This window comes from Bufo bufo, chromosome 3 (assembly GCF_905171765.1).
Source record: "Bufo bufo chromosome 3, aBufBuf1.1, whole genome shotgun sequence".
Taxonomy (NCBI): domain Eukaryota; kingdom Metazoa; phylum Chordata; class Amphibia; order Anura; family Bufonidae; genus Bufo; species Bufo bufo.
The window spans coordinates 39,831,055-39,851,858 of record NC_053391.1 but is presented as its reverse complement, the minus strand read 5'-3'; positions in this window follow the sequence as shown (position 1 = coordinate 39,851,858).

The window sequence follows — 20,804 nt, the reverse complement described above, 5'->3', positions numbered from 1 at the left end:
CTGGAGGAGCGGCCCCGCGCTGTCGGCGGTCCAGCAACGGAACTGACTCCTCTATTTGCCCGACCGCGGCTGCCTGCACGGCCCGGTGCACTCATAATTTACGTACAAGTGATTGGGCCAAAGGTTTATTGTGGTAGGGACGTGTGTCAAAAAACAAAATAGATTTAACTTGTAATGTAAACCAAAAAAAATAATAAAAATAAATTAAAGTAATAAATGGAAAATAAATAAAACGCCTAACTTCAAAACGAGACTAATTGAGAGTAAGTATAATTTTTTTTTGATTTATTTATGAAAAAATAAGAAACACAGAAAACACGCACACAATCAGACGCAAAGACAAGACAGATGTAACAAATCTAAACACAAAACTAAACTTTTTTTGTTTTTTTTTCTTTTTTCTAACTATAAAACAGAAAAACGCGGACAATCAGACGCAAAGACAAGACAGATGTAACAAATCTAAACACAAAACTAAACTTTTTTTGTTTTTTTTTCTTTTTTCTAACTATAAAACAGAAAAACGCGGACAATCAGACGCAAAGACAAGACAGATGTAACAAATCGAAACACAAAACTAAACTTTTTTTTTTTTTTTTTTCTAACTATAAAACAGAAAAACGCGGACAATCAGACGCAAAGACAAGACAGATGTAACAAATCTAAACACAAAACTAAACTTTTTTTGTTTTTTTTTCTTTTTTCTAACTATAAAACAGAAAAACGCGGACAATCAGACGCAAAGACAAGACAGATGTAACAAATCGAAACACAAAACTAAACTTTTTTTTTTTTTCTTTTTTCTAACTATAAAACAGAAAAACGCGGACAATCAGACGCAAAGACAAGACAGATGTAACAAAACTGAAGTTTTAAATTAACTATAACACAGAAACACGCAATCAAACAGAAGTTTAAACAAGGACGGACAGACAGAAAATTACACTAAATCCCTAACTGACCTAACCTAAAATCTGTTCTAAATAGCCCTAAACACTAACCTAAACTATTAATCTATATCTAGAGGTCTTTTCAAGTCCCTAACTACCTATACCTAATGCCCTACACAGATCCCTGCACTAAAACCTATCAGCTAACTGTATCTTGTATCTTTTAACTAACTAATCTAACCTATCTAATAATTCAGACCCTAAAAGATATTCCCTAATCACTACCTAACACTAACTAGCTAAATGATAGAATAATTCAAAATTTCTGGATCAATAGAATAGCACAGCACAAAACAAGCAGCTCCTATCTCTCCAATAACTAAACCCACAAAATGGATACCGGGGAGTGCCTCGATTTATATAGTGAGAGGTAGACTACTTTCCTATTGGTTGCTAGGGATGTTGCTAAGCTGTGACAATGCCTTCCCATTGGCTATAAGCAAAAATAGGGAGGGGTGAACAATAACCTCACATGGAAAACAAGGGGAAAAAAATGCGAATAGGCAGTCACGAATAATTCGCAATAATATACAATTCGCAGAAGCAGAATCCATAGTCGAATGGCCTTATAGGAATAGATTTATGCGAATTTTTGAAATGTCAGCTTTTTTTCGCATTACAGGAACCGTTGTAAAATAGGCTACATGAAATGGTATTTCAAGGGTCAATCAGTAAGTACACGATAGGATGTCTGGTAATATTTAGGTGCCCATTATTCTCTCAATAAAGGCTATATGTGAAATACTCAATAACACTAGTTTAGGCGGGCGGGAAAAACATAACACGAAAAGTATTTTTTTGCGAATGTTATGGCAGCGGATTTTCGCATACAATATAATATATTGAAAGTGTTACAATTAAATGAGTAAGGATCCTGAACGGTTTTGGACATGTCAAGTAACTTCTGGGCTAGATTGCTTGTCATGGAACATAATTTAGGATTGGCGAAAAACCGTATTTACAATATGCGAGTAGATCGGATCGCATACAAGCTGTAAGGAAAAAACAGCTAACAGTGGTTGGGATATTATATGCGAAAATTCGCTAACATTAAATGCGTAAAACAATTCGGTTCGTGTAATGGTAACTAACCATTACGCGAACAGAATTTTTTGGCGCATTTAATGTTAGCGAATTTTCGCATGTAATATAAGAAAGTTAAAATTAAATGAGTAACTGAACGCTTTTGACATGATTGTCAAGTGAATTCTCAGCACGGTTGCTAGTCATGGAACATAACCTAGCCTTTGCGAAAAAAAAAACGTCTTTAGAACATGAGATCCGCACACAAGCTTTAAGCATTAGCAATAAGCATAGTAATACTTGACTGATGGAATGACTCGAAATTTTTCGAAAATAGTGCTATATAAGAAAATATAGAATATAGCACTATATTCGAAAACTACGGAATTCCGCATTTTTCAAATATAGTGGCATATTCTTGATTTTCGTATATAGCACTATTTTCGTAAATTTACGAGTTATTTCATGAGTCAAGTATATGCTTATTGCTATGCTGCTAATGCATTGATTGCATATATATTATATGCGAAAATATTAAATGCGTAAAAAAAATTCTGTTCGTGTAATGGTTAGATGGCTCTTCACAACTTGGAAAGAGCCATCTAACCATTACACGAACAGAATTTTTTTACGCAATTAATATTTTCGCATATAATATATATGCATTAGCATAGCAATAAGCAGCATATACTTGTCCTTGACTCATGAAATGACTCGAAATTTTTCGAAAATATTACTATATACGAAAATCAAGAATATAGCACTATATTCGAAAAATACGGCATTCCGTATTTTTCGAATATAGTGCTATATTCTTGATTTTCGTATATAGCATTTTTTTAGAAAAATTTCGAGTCATTTCATCAGTCAAGTATTACTATGCTTATTGCTAATGCTTAAAGCTTGTGTGCGGATCGCATGTTGTAAAGACGTTTTTTTTCGCAAAGGCTAGCAACCGTGCCGAGAATTCACTTGACATGTCAGAAGCGTTCAGTTTTACTCATATGGTTTTGACTTTCTTATATTTTATGCGAAAATTCGCTAACATTAAATGCGCAAAAAAATTCTGTTCGTGTAATGGTTAGCTGGCTCATCCAAACTACTGTTAGCTGCTTTTGCTTACAGCTTGTGTGGAATTTATAAATATGTGAGTTGTTCTAAATGCATTGGGACTAATCAATTATATTTCTATTGTTTTATTAGCTTAAAAGGAAACGAAATTTCGTTTTAACGAATATAGAGGCAAATATTCTAATTGTTCGCGAATTCTCGAAGTTACGATATTCGCGATAAAAATTCGCAAAACGGATATTCGCGCTCAACACTAGAAGCCATGCGTGAGAGACTCTAATGGCGGAGTCATATGTGTAAACCTAAAACGGAGCAGCCATGCGTGAGAGACTCTAATGGCGGAGTCCTATGTGTAAACCTAAAACGGAGAAGCCATGCGTGAGAGACTCTAATGGCGGAGTCATATGTGTAACCTAAAACGGAGCAGCCATGCGTGAGACTCTAATGGCGGAGACATATGTGTGAACCTAAACGGAGAAGTCATGCATGAGAGACTCAGATGGCGGAGTCAAATGTGTAACCTAAAACGGAGAAGCCATGCGTGAGAGACTCTAATGGCGGAGTCATATGTGTAAACCTAAAACGGAGCAGCCATGCGTGAGAGACTAATGGCGGAGTCATATGTGTAAACCTAAAACGGAGCAGCCATGCGTGAGAGACTAATGGTGGAGTCATATGTGTAAACCTAAAACGGAGAAGCCATGCGTGAGAGACTAATGGCGGAGTCATATGTGTAAAACTCACACGGAGAAGCCATGCATGAGAGACTCTAATGGCAGATCTGTATGTGTAAAACTAACACGGAGAAGCCATGCGTGAGAGACTCAAAAATGTATATATTATTTTTTTTATTTTTTATATATATATATATATATATATATATACACATACTTTTTTTATTTTTTTTTTCACTATCAACCACTTAAGCAGCTCCCGTATGGGCACAGCTCTGAGTACGAGCATGAAGAGCATGGTATAACGCAGATCACCTGCACGGACTAACTAACATCTTGTGCCTAAATAACCCCCTTGGAACCTAATGTACGGCTGGCAGCAGGAAGCCAGCCACCGCCTATGATCTGCTCCCCCTGACCGAGCCTAGTACTCCCGGCCCCCGCTGGTTTGAACCGTGTGCCGCGTGAGGAGCCGCACAGCTCCCTGGCATTGTGCGCCGGTGCGGGAGTGCCCCCCCTCACCTAGGGGCTGGTTATTGTGACTGGAACCCGCTGGGAGACTGAAGCCTAACTGGACCTACCTGTGACCGTGAAGGCTGACCTCCCAGGCCGTGGCTGACCCACGTGCGTAGTCGTGACGCAACTACCCGTAGATGCCCACCCAGTGCCTGTAGTTAACGGGAGTGCGACCGAGTCTGTGGATGTGACCGACTAGCCCCTATAGTCGTGAGGGGACCCTACATCGAGAGTAGCGGTAACGGACCATCGCCTGTAGACGTGGTAGTATTACCTCATGAGTCTGTTGACATGAGACTAATGCCTGCAGTCGTAACGGATTTGTGCCTGCAGTCGTGGCAGGGCTTTAGAGCGGGTCTGTAGTCGTGACAGACTGATGCCTGCAGTCGTGGCAGGACTTTATAACGAGTCTGTAGTCGTGACAGACTGATGCCTGCAGTCGTGACAGACTGATGCCTGCAGTCGTGGCAGGACTTTATAACGAGTCTGTAGTCGTGACAGACTGATGCCTGCAGTCGTGGCAGGGCTTTATAACGGGTCTGTAGTCGTGACAGACTGTTGCCTGCAGTCGTGGCAGGGCTTTAGAGCGGGTCTGTAGTCGTGACAGACTGATGCCTGCAGTCGTGGCAGGGCTTTATAAGGAGTCTGTAGTCGTGACAGACCTGGCAAAGCAACATTCCTATCTATACCATTATTATAATTTTTTTTTTTTTTCCTTTTCCCCCCCACCAAAGGCCACGACTGTAGGCGCCACCCTGTAAGAGATGCGCCAGAGGCCTGGACATAATAGACCACCATCCCCTGTCCCCAAAGCCTATGCAGGAGAAAAGAGGGGGTTGGCCCCCGCATGCACCACCCCTGACTCACCTGGTGGCCATGACAGCCACGAACCCCACAGTATCGTAAGTTAGCCCACCACCTGTGGACCTGAATAACCAAGGACAGACGTGTGAGTGAGCGCACGCCAGCTGGGCGACACTTCACTCATGCCACCGCTCCCTAGCTAACCACCGGATTATTGTGACTGCGCCCGAACCAACCCCCTGACTGACCGTATGGGCTTATGGGCGGCCCGGCTGCGTGCGCAAAGTGACGTGGCCAGCCCCCCTCCTTGAAGCCCTCTTTATATTTGATCCTTGAACATATTCCAAATTTTTTTAAATATATATTTTTTTTTTTTTTTTTACTCCTGCCTTAGTACCTAGCCACTGTGCCTGAGCAGAGGAGCCCTGCACCAAGACTGCAGTACCAGTATGGGCCTGTAGGTGTCGACCATCCCCCGCCCTCTCTCAAGCCAGGACCTGCTGGAGCGCAGCAAGCCAGTGATTCCCTTCTAGGTTAGAATTAACCATTGAAATCATAACTTGTTATACAGTGCACATGTCTGAGTATCTGCTTATCTCGTCTTGCCTGAGTTTGGCGCAGTAAAGAAGACGAGTTTATTCTGCAGTGGATTCCTAGACATGAATAAGCATGTCCACCTTCACAGCCTCGCTAATTGTAATTACCAGGAGAACGTGCATCAGGATCGGCTGCGAGGGATTTGCGCTCCGCCATGTGGAACATTGCATCCCGTGCCCACCGCTATCGACTATTTGTACAGGGAAAGCCGCGGCGTATTAATCGCCTATAGGTTTCGGCTTCCGTCCCCTGATCCTGCAGCTGAACCTCCGCTTACTGATTGCAGCTAATGAATAGATCCCTGTGTGAGCGGACGGCGTTTTCCTCTACGGCGGAACGTTCTGATACGGGAGTGAGTGATATATAACGCTGCGTCGTGGAGCCGACGGCCGGCGTGACCGATGCTCAGGGTATGCGAGCGGACGTCGTGACCCGTCGCTGCTGAGCCACAGGTGAGAGGTGCCTGCCTGGGGGACGCTGCATGTGGGAGCGGGGGTGCTTAGCGCAGGGCCTGGAGCGGATCGGGGTACCTGTCTCGGGGTGCCGGAAGCGATCGGGAGTGCGGGCAGTCTCCAGCGCAGCTGGGGACCGGCGGCACGCTCGGCAGCCCCACATGTTATACATAGCGAGACGGGTGTGCAAGCCACCCTGCCTACCTAATCACCGTAGCGACGAGCTCGACGCAGCCGATCCCCCGATCCTCCAGTGACGCATGCCCTTCTCTGGCACCAACCCACAAGCCGATTCGAAATCGTTCGAACCGACAAGTGGGGGGAGGAGGGCCAGGTTTAAATAGTGAACGCCCCGCCTCCCCTCACACAAATACGGCACTCTTAATTGCCTACCACTTGTGACTGCATACTTGCCAAGAAGGGAAGAAAAATGGATCTTCTGTAATACTCTTCAGGGTTTTCAGCGGGAATGTTACAACGGTATTGTGACCTTTTATGGGAAGAACATCTTGGATATTTTATTTCTCCACCGAGCTCAGACACCTTCTTAGAAACTTTGGCATAAATAGCTTTAAATTCACTATCTGCAGAAAGACTGTAGTCTTGAAGAACTTGTAGAACACTATCCACATGTTTTAGAGCCTTCTGTAAATTCATATTTGCACTCTGTAGATAATCACTTAAATTTTTTGTTACCCCAAAAAGATGATTTACAACATGAATTGTAATGAGGAAACTTGGGCTGCATACTTTAGTATGTAGCATGTCAGCTTTAGATGAGGCATCTTTATCAGACCACAACGAAATTTCTTCAATTCAACAAGAACATTTACAGAGTTGTGTCTTTCTACCCATCTGGTAGCACACATGTGCAGTAGCCTTGTTTTTTTGCTTTCAGAGCAATGCACTTCAATGTTGTTTACCATAACTTGATGTCTTTTCGGTGTGTTTAAAAAATCATGCAGTTTTCCAACCACTGATAGACAATTTCTCACTTCTGGTACATCACAGGAGTCAGAAATTGCCAGATTGAGACAGTGAGAACCACAGTGAACATAAAGAGCTGTTGATTAATATATGCCTGTGCACCTTGGAATTTTCCTGCCATGCTGCTAGCGCCATCATATCCTTGACCTGGAAGGTATTTTATCTCAATGCCAAATTCAGAAAGGCTATGTAGAATGGTTTCTGCTAAGTGTCTTCCACTTGTATTTACAACAGGAACAAATTGAAGGAACTCTTCTACAACGTCATTTTCTACAAAACGCACTGCCAAAGAGAACTGCTCTGTCCCACTGATATCAGCTGTTTCATCTGCCAGAACCGAAAAACATTTTGCTGCATTTACCCTGTCTACTATTTTTTTTTAAAAGCACTGTATTGCAAGCAGATAAAATTTCATTTTGTGTTTTCCAGCTAATATAAGTAGCATTTTTTCCAGATGCTCTGTTAGAGCTGAATCACCTGCACTGGCACGGAAGCGTAGTAATGCCCTAAAATTTCCCTCATTCTGAGGGGGAGTTTCACTTAGCTCGAATGATCCAAAATCCCTATGACCACGTAAAGCCAATCCTTGACGACCACAAAAGATAATGGTCTCTATAATTGGCATTATTCTTTCTATATTTTTCTTAGCTTGTTCCTTCATGGACTTGTCAAGCTGGACACTGACTGGATCAAATTTACCCTGATGTAAGAGCCTTAAATGGTTGTAAGAGGATATTGCATCGAGATGATATTTGGTACCTTCATGTTTTTTGAAAGCCTCTATAGCATCCAGTCGCAAAAAGGTTCTTTAACCAATCTTCCAGTAGATATTGCATTGTGTATACCGACTTCCTCTGGAGCAAACATCACACAGTATTTGCAGAAGGCACCATTCTTCACTTCAGAGTAAGCCAGCCATTCCCACTTATGGAACCAAGAATGCTGAAATCGGAGCTTCTTTCCTGAATTTTTAGATGGAAAATTATATGATAATTATCCACTTGCCATCTGGGCCATTTGCCCCCTTCCTGACGAGGCCTAATTTTGCAAAACTGACATATCTTACTTTATCTGGTAATAACTTTGGAACGCCTTTATTTATCCAAGTCATTCAGAGATTGTTTTCTCGTGACACATTGTACTTCACGATAGTCATAAATTTGAGTCAAAATATTTCACCTTTATTTATGAAAAAATCCCAAATTTACCCAAAAATTTGAAAATTCGCAATTTTCTAAATTTAAATTTCTCTGCTTTTAATACAGAAAGTGATACCTCATAAAATATTTATTACTTAACATTCCCCATATGTCTACTTTATGTTGGCATCATTTTGGAAATGTCATTTTATTTTTTTAGGACGTTAGAAGGCTTAGAAGTTTAAGTTTCAAATTTTTAAGAAAATTGCCAAAACCCACTTTTTAAGGACCAGTTCAGGTCTGAAGTCACTTTGTGGGGCCTACATAGTGGATACCCCCATAAATGACCCCATTGTAGAAACTACACCCCTCAAGGTATTCAAAACCGATTTTACAAACGTTGTTAACCCTTTAGGCGTTCCACAAGAATTAAAGGAAAATGGAGATCAAATTTTTAAATTTCACTTTTTTGGCAGATTTTCCATTTTAATCCAATTTTTTCTTTAACACATCGATGGTTAACAGCCAAACAAAACTCAATATTTATTACCCAGATTCTGCGGTTTACAGAAACACCCCACATGTGGTCATAAACTGCTGTATGGGCACACGGCAGGGCGCAGAAGAAAAGGAACTCCACATGGTTTTTAGATGCCATGTCCCATTTGAAGCCCCCTGATGCACCCTTACAGTAGAAACTCCCAAGAAGTGACCCCCTTTTGGAAACTAGGGGATAAGGTGCCATTTTTATTAGTACTATTTTTGGGTACATATGATTTTTTGATCATTCATTATAACACTTTATGGGGCAAGGTGACCAAAAAATTGGTTGTTTTAGCACAGTTTCTATTTATTTATTTTTACAGCGTTCACCTGAGGGGTTCAGTTAAGTGAAATTTATACTTTTTCTCATTTATTAAAGTTTTACACAATAATAGCATTTTTGAAACAAAAAAAATAATGTTTTAATGTGTCCATGTTCTGAGAGCTATAGTTTTTTTATTTTTTGAGAGATTTTCTTATGTAGGGGCTCACTTTTTTGCGGGATGAGGTGACGGTTTTATTGGTACCATTTTGTGGGACATACGCGTTTTTGATCACTTGGTGTTGCAAGGTGACAAAAATTGCTTGTTTTGACACATTTTTTTTTTTTTTTACGGTGTTCACCTGAGGGGTTAGCTCATGTGATATTTTTATAGACCTGGTTTTTACGGACGCGGCAATACCTAATATGTATACTTTTTTTATTTGTTTCACTTTAACACAATAATAGCATTTTTGAAACAAAAAAAATGATGTTTTAGTGTCTCCATGTTCTAAGCTATAGTTTTTTTATTTTTTGAGAGATTTTCTTATGTAGGGGCTCATTTTTTGCGGGATGAGGTGACGGTTTTATTGGTACCATTTTGTGGGACATACGCGTTTTTGATCACTTGGTGTTGCAAGGTGACAAAAATTGCTTGTTTTGACACATTATTTTTTTTTTTTACGGTGTTCACCTGAGGGGTTAGCTCATGTGATATTTTTATAGACCTGGTTTTTACGGACGCGGCAATACCTAATATGTATACTTTTTTTATTTGTTTCACTTTAACACAATAATAGCATTTTTGAAACAAAAAAAATGATGTTTTAGTGTCTCCATGTTCTAAGCTATAGTTTTTTTATTTTTTGAGAGATTTTCTTATGTAGGGGCTCATTTTTTGCGGGATGAGGTGACGGTTTTATTGGTACCATTTTGTGGGACATACGCGTTTTTGATCACTTGGTGTTGCACCTTTTGTGGTGTAAGGTGACAAAAATTGCTTGTTTTGACAAGTTTTTTTTTTTTTTTTTTAAGGTGTTCACCCGAGGGCTTAGGTCATGTGATATTTTTATAGAGCTGGTTTTTACGGACGCGGCAATACCAAATATGTCTATTTTATTATATTTTTTCTATTTTTAACATTTTTTTTCACTGACAGCGGGCAACCCGATCAGCAGCTGCACGATTAGCGTGCAGCTGCAGTTTCTGAACGGACGTTCTGGAACGTCCATTCAGAAATAGAGATCCACCCATAGGACGTTTATATCCTATGGGCGGACGGAAAGTGGTTAACTCAGGAATCCATATTTCATTTAGAAAGTCTAGTTTTTTATCAGATGTGAGTCTGTTTAGAGTGTTACAATGGCAAATATCCTTCATATTTGATATGACAGCCACGCTAGGGATGCCGCTAATCACCTCGGACTCCTGTGAAAGGCTACAAGATTTTGAATGGCCAATTACCTTGTCATGATCTGTCTCAGAAACGTCTGTGTTATTAGTTGTCTTGTTGTTACTATCCTGCTGTCTAACTTTTTCACTTTTTGGTGCAATGACATTAAAAAAGCTTGTAATTGTTCTCTTACTCATCCTAAAAGTACACTGGTCTGCTCTGAAGAAATGGGGTTGCCTGTGTAACATACAGAAATTTTTTATTTTAGATTTTAAAAAAAAATTAATTTGACAAATACACTATAAGGCTAGGGTCACACCGGTGGTATTCACAGCGGAAATCTGTTACGTTTTCCCTTGGCTATAGGCATCAATTTAGTGCTGCGATAATCACAGATATCAATCTTTGCATTGCAACCATAGAAAGCAACAAGCCATTTTTCAACAACTATTGACATTTTTAAGAATAAAAATCTTCAGCACAAGTAACGTGTGCTATGTGATATTTATATATGGGTTATATTAGTATAACCTTCTGTATATTGCAGTAGGTTAGTTGCCAATGATTTTGCACTGGCTAACCAGATACAAATCCACCCCATCTGGCCCTGATCTTACATTACAGTTACTGCCTATGACTTTCATGTCACAGCTTCTCACTTGATTTAAAAACTATCACTTAACATACCTGATATATGAAAGGGGAACTATATAGCTGATCAAAGATGTTCTTATGTCGGGGTAAAGGTGATTCAGCTCCGGCGGGAATCTTCCCAAAAAGAAGTTTAATATCTGTGGAAAGACATAAAGCCCAAGCTATAAAAGGCTGTCCTAGCAACCAAATAGAAAAGGAGGAAAAGAAACCCATGTCAGACGACTGCCAAAGCATACCTGAAACGTAGAAGGGATGGAGTTCCCTTGCGTGAGACAGTTGTAGCGTCCTTAGTGGTCGTCAGGGATTGGTGGGCGCTGGCAGAATGGCAGGTGATTCAGCTCCGGTGGGAATCTTCCCAAAAAGAAGTTTAATATCTGTGGAAAGACATATAGCCCAAGCTATAAAAGGCTGTCCTAGCACCCGACCTAGGCATTGAGGGGGAGGGGGGGAGTTTATAGGGGTTGTATAAACCCTTTAATGCCACTATAGGGGGCCACTTTGTCCTATAGATGCCACAGTTACAATGTGAATGTCCCTCAGAGGATTTTTATGATATAATGTGGGATATTTTACATATAAAAAGGTATAAAGGGGTACTCCAAGTACTTCTGGTGCTGCTTATCTTAGTGAAAAGAATACACATATAGATTACAACATTACAAGTGATCGCCATGGACATAAGATGGAAGGTGGTCACAAAACTCACATGGCCTGTACCCAGCTTACCTCACTTTGTATTGATGAAGCCCTTAAAGAGGTTCTCCCCCCCAAGAAAAAAACTTTACAAAAATAGTACACAAAGAGATGTCCAGCCAAGAACAGAAGCAGAGTACTAAGTTACTGACTACATGGCCTATACCAGTGATGGCAAACCTATGGCACGGGTGCTAGAGGCGGCACGCGGAGCCCTCTCTGTGGGCACCCACATCCTGGAAAAAGTCTATGGTGTACCAATATGCCTTAGACTTTTCCTGCCATTCAGCAGCGCAGGGCGCACTATGAACAGCACAGGCAGCGCACTGAATGTAGGCAGGCTATTGTAAATAAATGATAAAGTACATGGAAGATATCCTATATTGGACTGTAGTTCGCCATCACTGGCCTATACCATGCTTACCTCACTTTGTATTGATAAAGCCCTAAAGGGGATCACCCATCCCAAAGGAAAAGAATCACTTTACAACAACACTATATACACACACACTCACACTCTGTATAGTGTTGTTGTTGTTGTAAAGTTTTTTTTTTTCTTTTGGGGTGGGTGATCCCCTTTAGGGCTTTATCAATACAAAGTGAGGTAAGCATGTTATAGGCCATGTAGTCAGTAACTTAGTACTCTGATTTTTCTTGGGGGGGGGGGGGGGGGGGCCTTTAGGGCTTTAACAATACAAAGTGAGGTAACCTGGAAGGTTATGTAGTCAATCACTCAGTACTCTGCTTCTTTTACTTCCCCGGGCATCTCCTTTCTGTAATACAGAAAGGAGGCCCAGCCAAGAAAAAGAAGAGAGAGGATCAGTGGACAGAGTAGATTTACTTGACTAGTCGGTGCAGGAAGATGGTGCCGCATCCAGGCTACTATAGGGGTGCAGAGCAGATACTGGGGTCTTGAGGTGTCACATTATATACTATAGGGGTGCAGAGAAGATACTGGGGTCTGGAGTGTCACATCATATCCTATAGGGGTGCAGAGCAGATACTGGGGTCTGGAGGTGTCACATCATATACTATAAGGGTGCAGAGCAGATACTGGGGTCTGGAGGTGTCACATCATATCCTATAGGGGTGCAGAGAAGATACTGCAGTCGTCACATCATATACTATAGGGGTGCAGAGCAGATACTGGGGTCTGGAGATGTCACATCATATCCTACAGGGGTGCAGAGCAGATACTGCAGTCGTCACATCATATACTATAGGGGTGCAGAGAAGATACTGGAGTCTGGAGGTGTCACATTATATACTATAGGGGTGCAGAGCAGATACTGGGGTCTGGAGGTGTCACATCATACTATAAGGGTGCAGAGCAGATACTGGGGTCTGGAGGTGTCTATAGGGGTGCAGAGCAGATACTGGGGTCTGGAGGTGTCTATAGGGGTGCAGAGCAGATACTGGGGTCTGGAGGTGTCTATAGGGGTGCAGAGCAGATAATGGGGTCTGGAGGTGTCTATAGGGGTGCAGAGCAGATACTGGCGTCTGGAGGTGTCACAGTCACATCATATACTGTGGGGGTGCAGAGGCTGCACCCCTACAGTGTATGATGTGACACTTCCAGACTCCATTATCTGCTCTGCACCCCTATAGACACCCCCAGACTCCAGTATTTGCTGCTCCTGCACCCTTACATTATATGATGTGACACCTCCAGTATCTGCTCTGCACCCCTATAGACACCCCCAGACTCCAGTATCTGCTCCTGCACCCTTACATTATATGATGTGACACCACCAGTATCTGCTCTGCACCCCTATAGACACCCCCAGACTCCAGTATCTGCTCCTGCACCCTTACATTATATGATGTGACACCTCCAGTATCTGCTCTGCACCCCTATAGATACCCCCAGACTCCAGTATATGCTCCTGCACCCTTACATTATATGTGGTGATCATGTGACACCCCCAGTATCTGCTCTGCACCCCTATAGACTCCAGTGGCAGTATCTGACTGCTCTGAACCCCTACAGACTCCAGTATCTGCTCTGCAGCAGAGCAGAGTGTGTCACCACTCATCGTAAACTAAGGTGCAGAGAGAGCAGATACTGGGGTCTGAAGTCCAGCCATCCGCGACCTCGCTGAGTCGCTCTTGAATGATTTGAGGCTTACGGCGCAAAATCGTGTGGGGGGCCGCCCTCGGTGCCTGGCTCAACCTGTATCATGCACTTAGAAGATGGCTCCGGCAACAGCGCTTCCAGCGGGGAGAAGGAGGAAGCGGGGAGGAGGCAGCAAGCAGCAGGAGAAATCCGGTAGGCGGTGCCAGGCTGAGCTGAGAGCCTGGGGGAGGGGAAATGAGTAATGCTACCGGGATGGGAAGCAGCAAAACGTATAAATAATAGAAAAAAATCAATAAAATTAAAACGGACATATAGCCCAGGGGGGGGGGTCTGGACCCCCCCTGTAGGTGCGCCACTGGGACCATGCCAGCTAAACAGGCGGCATGGGCCCCACCCCACCCATAGCTATTTCAACCATAGCCTGCAAGTCTAAATTGAAAATATCTAACCCAATATCAGATAAATTAACTTTATCAGAAAAATACAGGCCGGGCACACCACCTTCCAGGTCCACGTGTCTAAAGGAAAATCCCCAAACCAGCGGCATAAAGCGCGCCATAATCCTGTTCACCCGAATTCTAATTTTATTTCAAGTATTTCACAATTACAGCAACCGAGGAACTATCTCAGAGAAAAAGAGACGGGAGTTAGGAAACAACCGCCTCGTTCTAACCATGGTTCGCTTCATGCCGTATGCCAATTCCATAGTTCCTACCTTACCCACATCATTACCACCTGCATGTAAGATAATGACATCCGGATCCGGGTACAAGGAACACATTTCAAAAATGACGTCCATCAAACCCTCCCAACGAAGTCCTCTAAGTCCGTTCCAGTAAATACGAACTGCATCCGTGGACCACGACAGGTTATCACCGTATGATCTTTCTGTTGCTCTTTGATTGGCCCAGTGCACAAACGAATGGCGGACGATCCATACAGTGATACTTGAAAAAACTATCAAAAACAACAACATTAGATAACATTCAAAGAAGGACGAATATACAGCTTAAAACGACTAGACGACCACCTCCCAATTTTTTCATCACTGACTTGTTTAAGCCAGACCGAGCAGCCGTAGTTGCAGCCTCTATTCTGAAGGAATGTGACATAAGGTGAAAACCATCCAAACCCAAAACCCGTAAACATTTAGACAATACTGAGCGAAATTGATATTGAGTTAAAGGAGTAAAATCGGGCTGAACCAGAAATAATCCACCACTGTCTGGCCTACAGTGCCAGTAACGTGATGCCATACTTACCGGACAAATGTCACCCGACCCGATTCTACCCACACGTACCCAGGAACCCTTACCTGGTTGATCCGTCTTAGAGTGCGAAAGAAAGAACAAAACATAATTAGCATGAACATGCACATTCTCTAACATACCCGAACTAGATCCTTTACTCCTTGGCAAAAGCTCACTAATCATAAAAGCACCAAAAACAATGCACATAAAAGCGGTGGAAAAAGGCAAGGCCTCAAAATCATTATCGCAGTCCAAAGACGTAGCATCACACAACGAGGACAACAAACCAGGGAAAATCGGGCACCTACTATCCGGAACACACCTACCCTTCTTATAACCCTTCAAAATTTGCTTAACCATAAAATAATCAAAAACTGCGGGAACACCTAAAACTCTAAGAAAAATGGAAACACCCGAAAGCATCCTTACAACAGTTGCGTGGGCTAAATTCTCTTTAAAAAGTGATAAGCAAAAGGCCAAAGCAGAAACATCATTGCTACTAAACTTGGACCCACCTCTACTCTCCATAAAACAACACCACTTGTTCCAGGAGCGCACATAATCCAACCAAGTGGCCGGGGCAACAGAAGACTGCAGGCAAGACATACCCACAACCAAATTAGATTCCAAAGATAAGGAGGGCACAACTCCCCTTCTAGGTCCTTAAACCTGGGGTGCGTCTTATAAAGTGAAAAATACAGTAATAGCTCGTAACCATCCTCCTTTTTCATAAAAATACGAGATGGCTCTTCATCAATTACCAGTCTGGTAAAACTTCCAGGTTTAGTTTTAGATGTCCAGGGCATTGGAATAATTATTATCTAAATGTCAAATAAAATATGACTATGACAACATATTTTCCATATCTAACGGTTAAATATATGCAAGCAATTAATAATATATGTTTTTAAAATGCATACCCTGAGAAAAGAGGTTTTGGCATCATCATTTAATGGGTATTGTTTCTTTTTTACATGCAATTTTTTCCTTGAAGGCAATTCTTCATTTCTTCAAATACTGTAGCTGCATTTTTAAACAAAAAATATTTTTTTTCTATATTGTCAATTGCATTACCGTATGTTCCCACATTAGTTGCTTTAACCATTTCAAGATTGGACCATTCACACCCCCTTTCTGACAAAACATTGGGCCAGATTTATCATTAGCTCAAGTCAGAATAATGGAGTTAAAAAGTCGCAAAACAATGCGCAAATGCTAAAACTGCGCACAAATTTGCGACTTTTTTCTGCTCTGCACTATGCTCGCCGGTTTTCTGAAAGTGGGCGTGTTTTCTTATGTAAATGAATCTCTAGACAGATTTACTATTGGGACTATTTAAAAAGTCGCAAAAAAATGCGCAATTTCACTCCAGTGAGCACCATGCTTATCTTATGAGACTTTTTAATAGAACATGCGACTTTTTCGTAAAGATGTGCGATTTTTTCGTAAAACTGCTTACTGACGGATAAACTACTACCGTCAAACCACATTTATTACAGTCTTAAAGGGCCGATCATAAATCTGACTTGGCTAAAACTGACTTTAGCCATATGTGAAAGTGGAGTGAGCTGTCAGAGTCATGATAAATATGGCCCAATTATGTTTGGCTGTAAAAGATGTACCGGTAAGCACTTTCATTTTTTCTGCTTGGCTATGTAAATACATTTTGTGCCTTTTTAGGCGATATATGGTGCTTTATTTTTGTCATTGTCATGTAGCTTTTTTTTTTTGTTTTCATATACATGAAAATGTAAAATTAAAGTAACAAAAATTTGGATTTTTTTATTTTTTCCAGTTTTTGGATCCTAAAAGAATTTTTTAAATGATGTCCTCTTTCGATGACAATTATTTTGTTACAGGAGATGTATGAGTTAAGGTCGCTGTGGGCAGGCCTACAATCTCTGGTATGCCCCCCATAAAGTCAAGGTTCTGTGGGTGCATTCAACTGTAATTAATTTTAATTCTGTTGTTCTTTCTCCTGTTAATGGGGCTAACATATTAGTGTCACTTACAGTGGGAATACAGCTTCCGTATGCTTCACAAGTAAGTTTGAGTAGATACCAAGCCACAGCAATCACAGGATCATTAACACTAGAGTAGAAAGCGGCATTGCCACCTAAGCTTTATACACAGTGATCATTAAGCATTATGTATACGGTGCCTGTCTTCTCTTTGGGCAGCTTGGTAGTTACTGATAAACGTGCAGTTGCATGCTTCAATTTCTGTCTGGCCGAATTTCGGCATGTTTGCCGTGCTGTGGCCGCATGTCCGACCTGTCCCAATTAAAGTGAATGGAGCCAGAGCGGACTTCCAGCAGCACTCGTGGGCTAGTGTTAGCACAGATCCGACAGGCTGTTCCCAGGCCGGAACAGTATGTTGGACCCTGCTAATGCTAATATGAAAGTATCTGAAAATAAATGGGCTGCTCACATTACGTTTTTCCACTAGATTTAGCATGTATGTCATAAAACCTCCTGAAGAACACGCTAAACATGTCTACAGGACTCCATTCGTTAGAAGGAAGGTAAAAAAAAGTAGCGAAGCATTATGGAGAATAACAATACATTAGTAAGTATCTTCTATTAACTGTGTCTACAGGATAAATGCCATTAGCTGAAGTGAGAAGACCCCTTTGAAAATGTAATATATGAGGGGTGTTCATTAAAGATTTCCCTGACCCACTTCCTGTGGACTGAGAGCAATGAAACTTGGTACAGTTATTAGTCCTTCTTTTCATAGGTGCCACCTAGGGACACACAAACTTTTCCCATCTCTTTATGCAACTGTACACCTTGCTTGTAAAAGTTGCCAGGCTGCTCCAAAAGCCACGTTGTGACTTTGAAAATGAGTCTCATCATCTTGAAAATTCTTGCCCTTTAAAAATAACTTCATTGTTGGAAAGAGTTGGAAGTCTGATGGTGCGGGTGAACAAGGGGGATGCGGTAGAATTTCAAAGCCACAGGAGCATGCTTCCATTTGGGCAACATGTGAGTTGTGAACTGGTGCATTGTCTTGCAGAAGGTGGATACCTTTGGTGAGCATGCCACGTCTCTTGGTTTTGATGGCCTCCCGCAATTTCCGCAGCAGTGAAGCATAGTATGCTCCAGTGTTCATGGTACCCTTTGCTAGGAAATCCATCAATACTACTTCGTGCTGGTCCCAAAAGACTGTGAGCATGACCTTGCCTGCCGAGGGTTGGCCGCGTGCCTTCTTTGGATGCGGCGAGTCATAATGCTTCCATGGCATCGACTGGACTTTAGTCTCCGGATCATAGTGATGGACCCATTTTCTTTAAATGGACCGTGCTGCTCCAGGACAAAGCTGAAAAATCCTCCCTTCCAGATCTCACAGAAAATTCATGGACAGGGGTAAGCGATCAGCTCACTCGGATTCACCTTCCCTCTGGGGAACCTTATGAGAAATCAAGGTGCCGCAAATAGTGAAGTACCATCACAAAAGTTCCAACTGCAAGGCTCTATTGTACTTACAAGATGGATATGGTAACAAGCAGTATACACAAATCACCTGACCCGGGTTTCGCTTTAGGAAGCTTCGTCAGGGGTATCTCCTCCGCCTACCTAGAGGCGGTCTTTATACCTGCCAGTGATAAACTACCACACCTCCTTAACATCATCATAGCTCTTACGGCTATGTTGATACATAAATAGATAAAAATGCATAGGATACATAAAATACATTCACAAAACACATATCACAAAAAGACCTCCCTCGGGTCACCACATTACTGGTTAGCTGAACATTTACACACATATCTGGACTGAACCAGACTAATCGCATATAATCGAGTGCCATGCGATCATATCCAGAACTATCACACATGATCGCATAACACCCTCATGCCTAACACCAACATTCTCATGATTAACACAGGAACGTATCTGGACTGATCACATATGATCACATAAAATAACTTGATCGCATAACATTCTCATACTTAGCACTAACAATCCCATTATTAATACACTAAATATCCAGATTGATCACATCCAATCACATAGCATTTTCCTACTTAACACTACCCGCCCACCCCATGAAGCACATTATCTAGCCAATGCTCAAAGCGCACCTCCTGGACGCTATCCCCTCATTCATAAATCACTGGACATGTCGCTACCCACATAGTTGATTACAACCATACCTAGGACCGCCCTCCTTCATTCATTGCTGTCCTACGTGCCATGCCTCACATGGTACACTCCCACCAATGGGGATATCAGAAGTCACATGACTAATTTCAGCCAGTGACAGCTTCACACATCATGGGACCGTACTCCTTCATTCATGGATGGCCACTCATCTATCCCCACGGGAGACTACCCCACCAATAGTAGAGTACATCTCTTGGGGTCACCTCCCTCCATCCAAGAATGAATGAGCACATTACGATCCACATGGTTGCCTCCAATTAGATGCGATTACTCCCTCACTACTGCCACAGATCTGAACATGGCCAGAACGGGGATTACAGGAAATTTCTCTCAGGTGAGACAGGGTTTCAAATCATATTCCACATTCATACCTTTTGGTTGCAGTAATTCCATCTTGTAGATCCATTCAACCTCCCTCCTATTGATCCCCTCGACGGAGTTCCCTCCCCGCCAATGTGGTTTAACCAACTCAACCCCTGCAAATGACAGGCCACTAGGGTCTTTCTGATGTTTGATTTTAAAATGCATCGAGACACTGTGTGTCTCGAGTCCCTTTCTGATATTTCGAACATGTTCCTGAATTCTCACTTTCAGTTTTCGCATGGTGCGGCCCACATATTGGAGGCCACACGGGCACTCCAGCATGTAGACCACCCCTATACTTTCACATGTGATGGATCCTTTTATTTTATAATCCTGACCCTTCTGATTTGAATGTACAATCTGAGTATCCCTCTTTCTTTTTTCTCTCTTCCTGTTACGGCACGGCAGACAGACCCCACACCAGGTGAATTTGTTTCCTTTCCTAACAATCTCAGAGTGTGAGGAGCTATGCACCAGTTTAGTCCGTAAACCTGGTGCTTTTCTAAAAATTACATTTGGATGTTCTGGGATGTCCTTCCCTAATACTGGGTCATTTTTCAGGGTTGGCCAATTTTTCCTTATTATGTTTTTAATTAATCCAGCCTGGACATTATACTGTGTGAGGAAAGAAAAACGGAAGTCTTTCTTTGCTCTCCCTGAGAATCCATCTCCTACATTTTCTCTCTCTACTTCTTCTCTACAGTATCCTTTCTCCAAAACCGCTCGCTGATAACCTCACTTTGCTCTCTAAAATCTTCATCCTTTGTGCAATTACGGTGGACCCTTTTTAGTTGCCCCTTGGGTATATTCTTCAGCCAAGGGGTGTAATGGCAACTGGAGGTATCTATTCTTCCTGGTGCCATCTTGGGCTTGTCTACCCGGCGTGAATCCAATTTGGTCCTGGTTTGTCAGACTGGGTAAGTAGTCTTTGAGTATGTCTGCTAGGATTTTTGCAAATATTTTAATATCTGCATTCAGTAAAGATATGGGGCGTAGATTGGCAGGGCTGTCTGGGTTCTTGCCTGGTTTTGGAAGTGTGATTATATTTGCTGATAACATTTCTTTCGGAAATGTTCCAGACTCAAAAGCTTTATTGAAAGCTAAGGTGATGTGTGGTGTTAATGGCTCATTAAAAAGTTGGTAAAATTCTGAGGTGAATCCGTCCGGTCCTGGAGATTTCTTTTTTT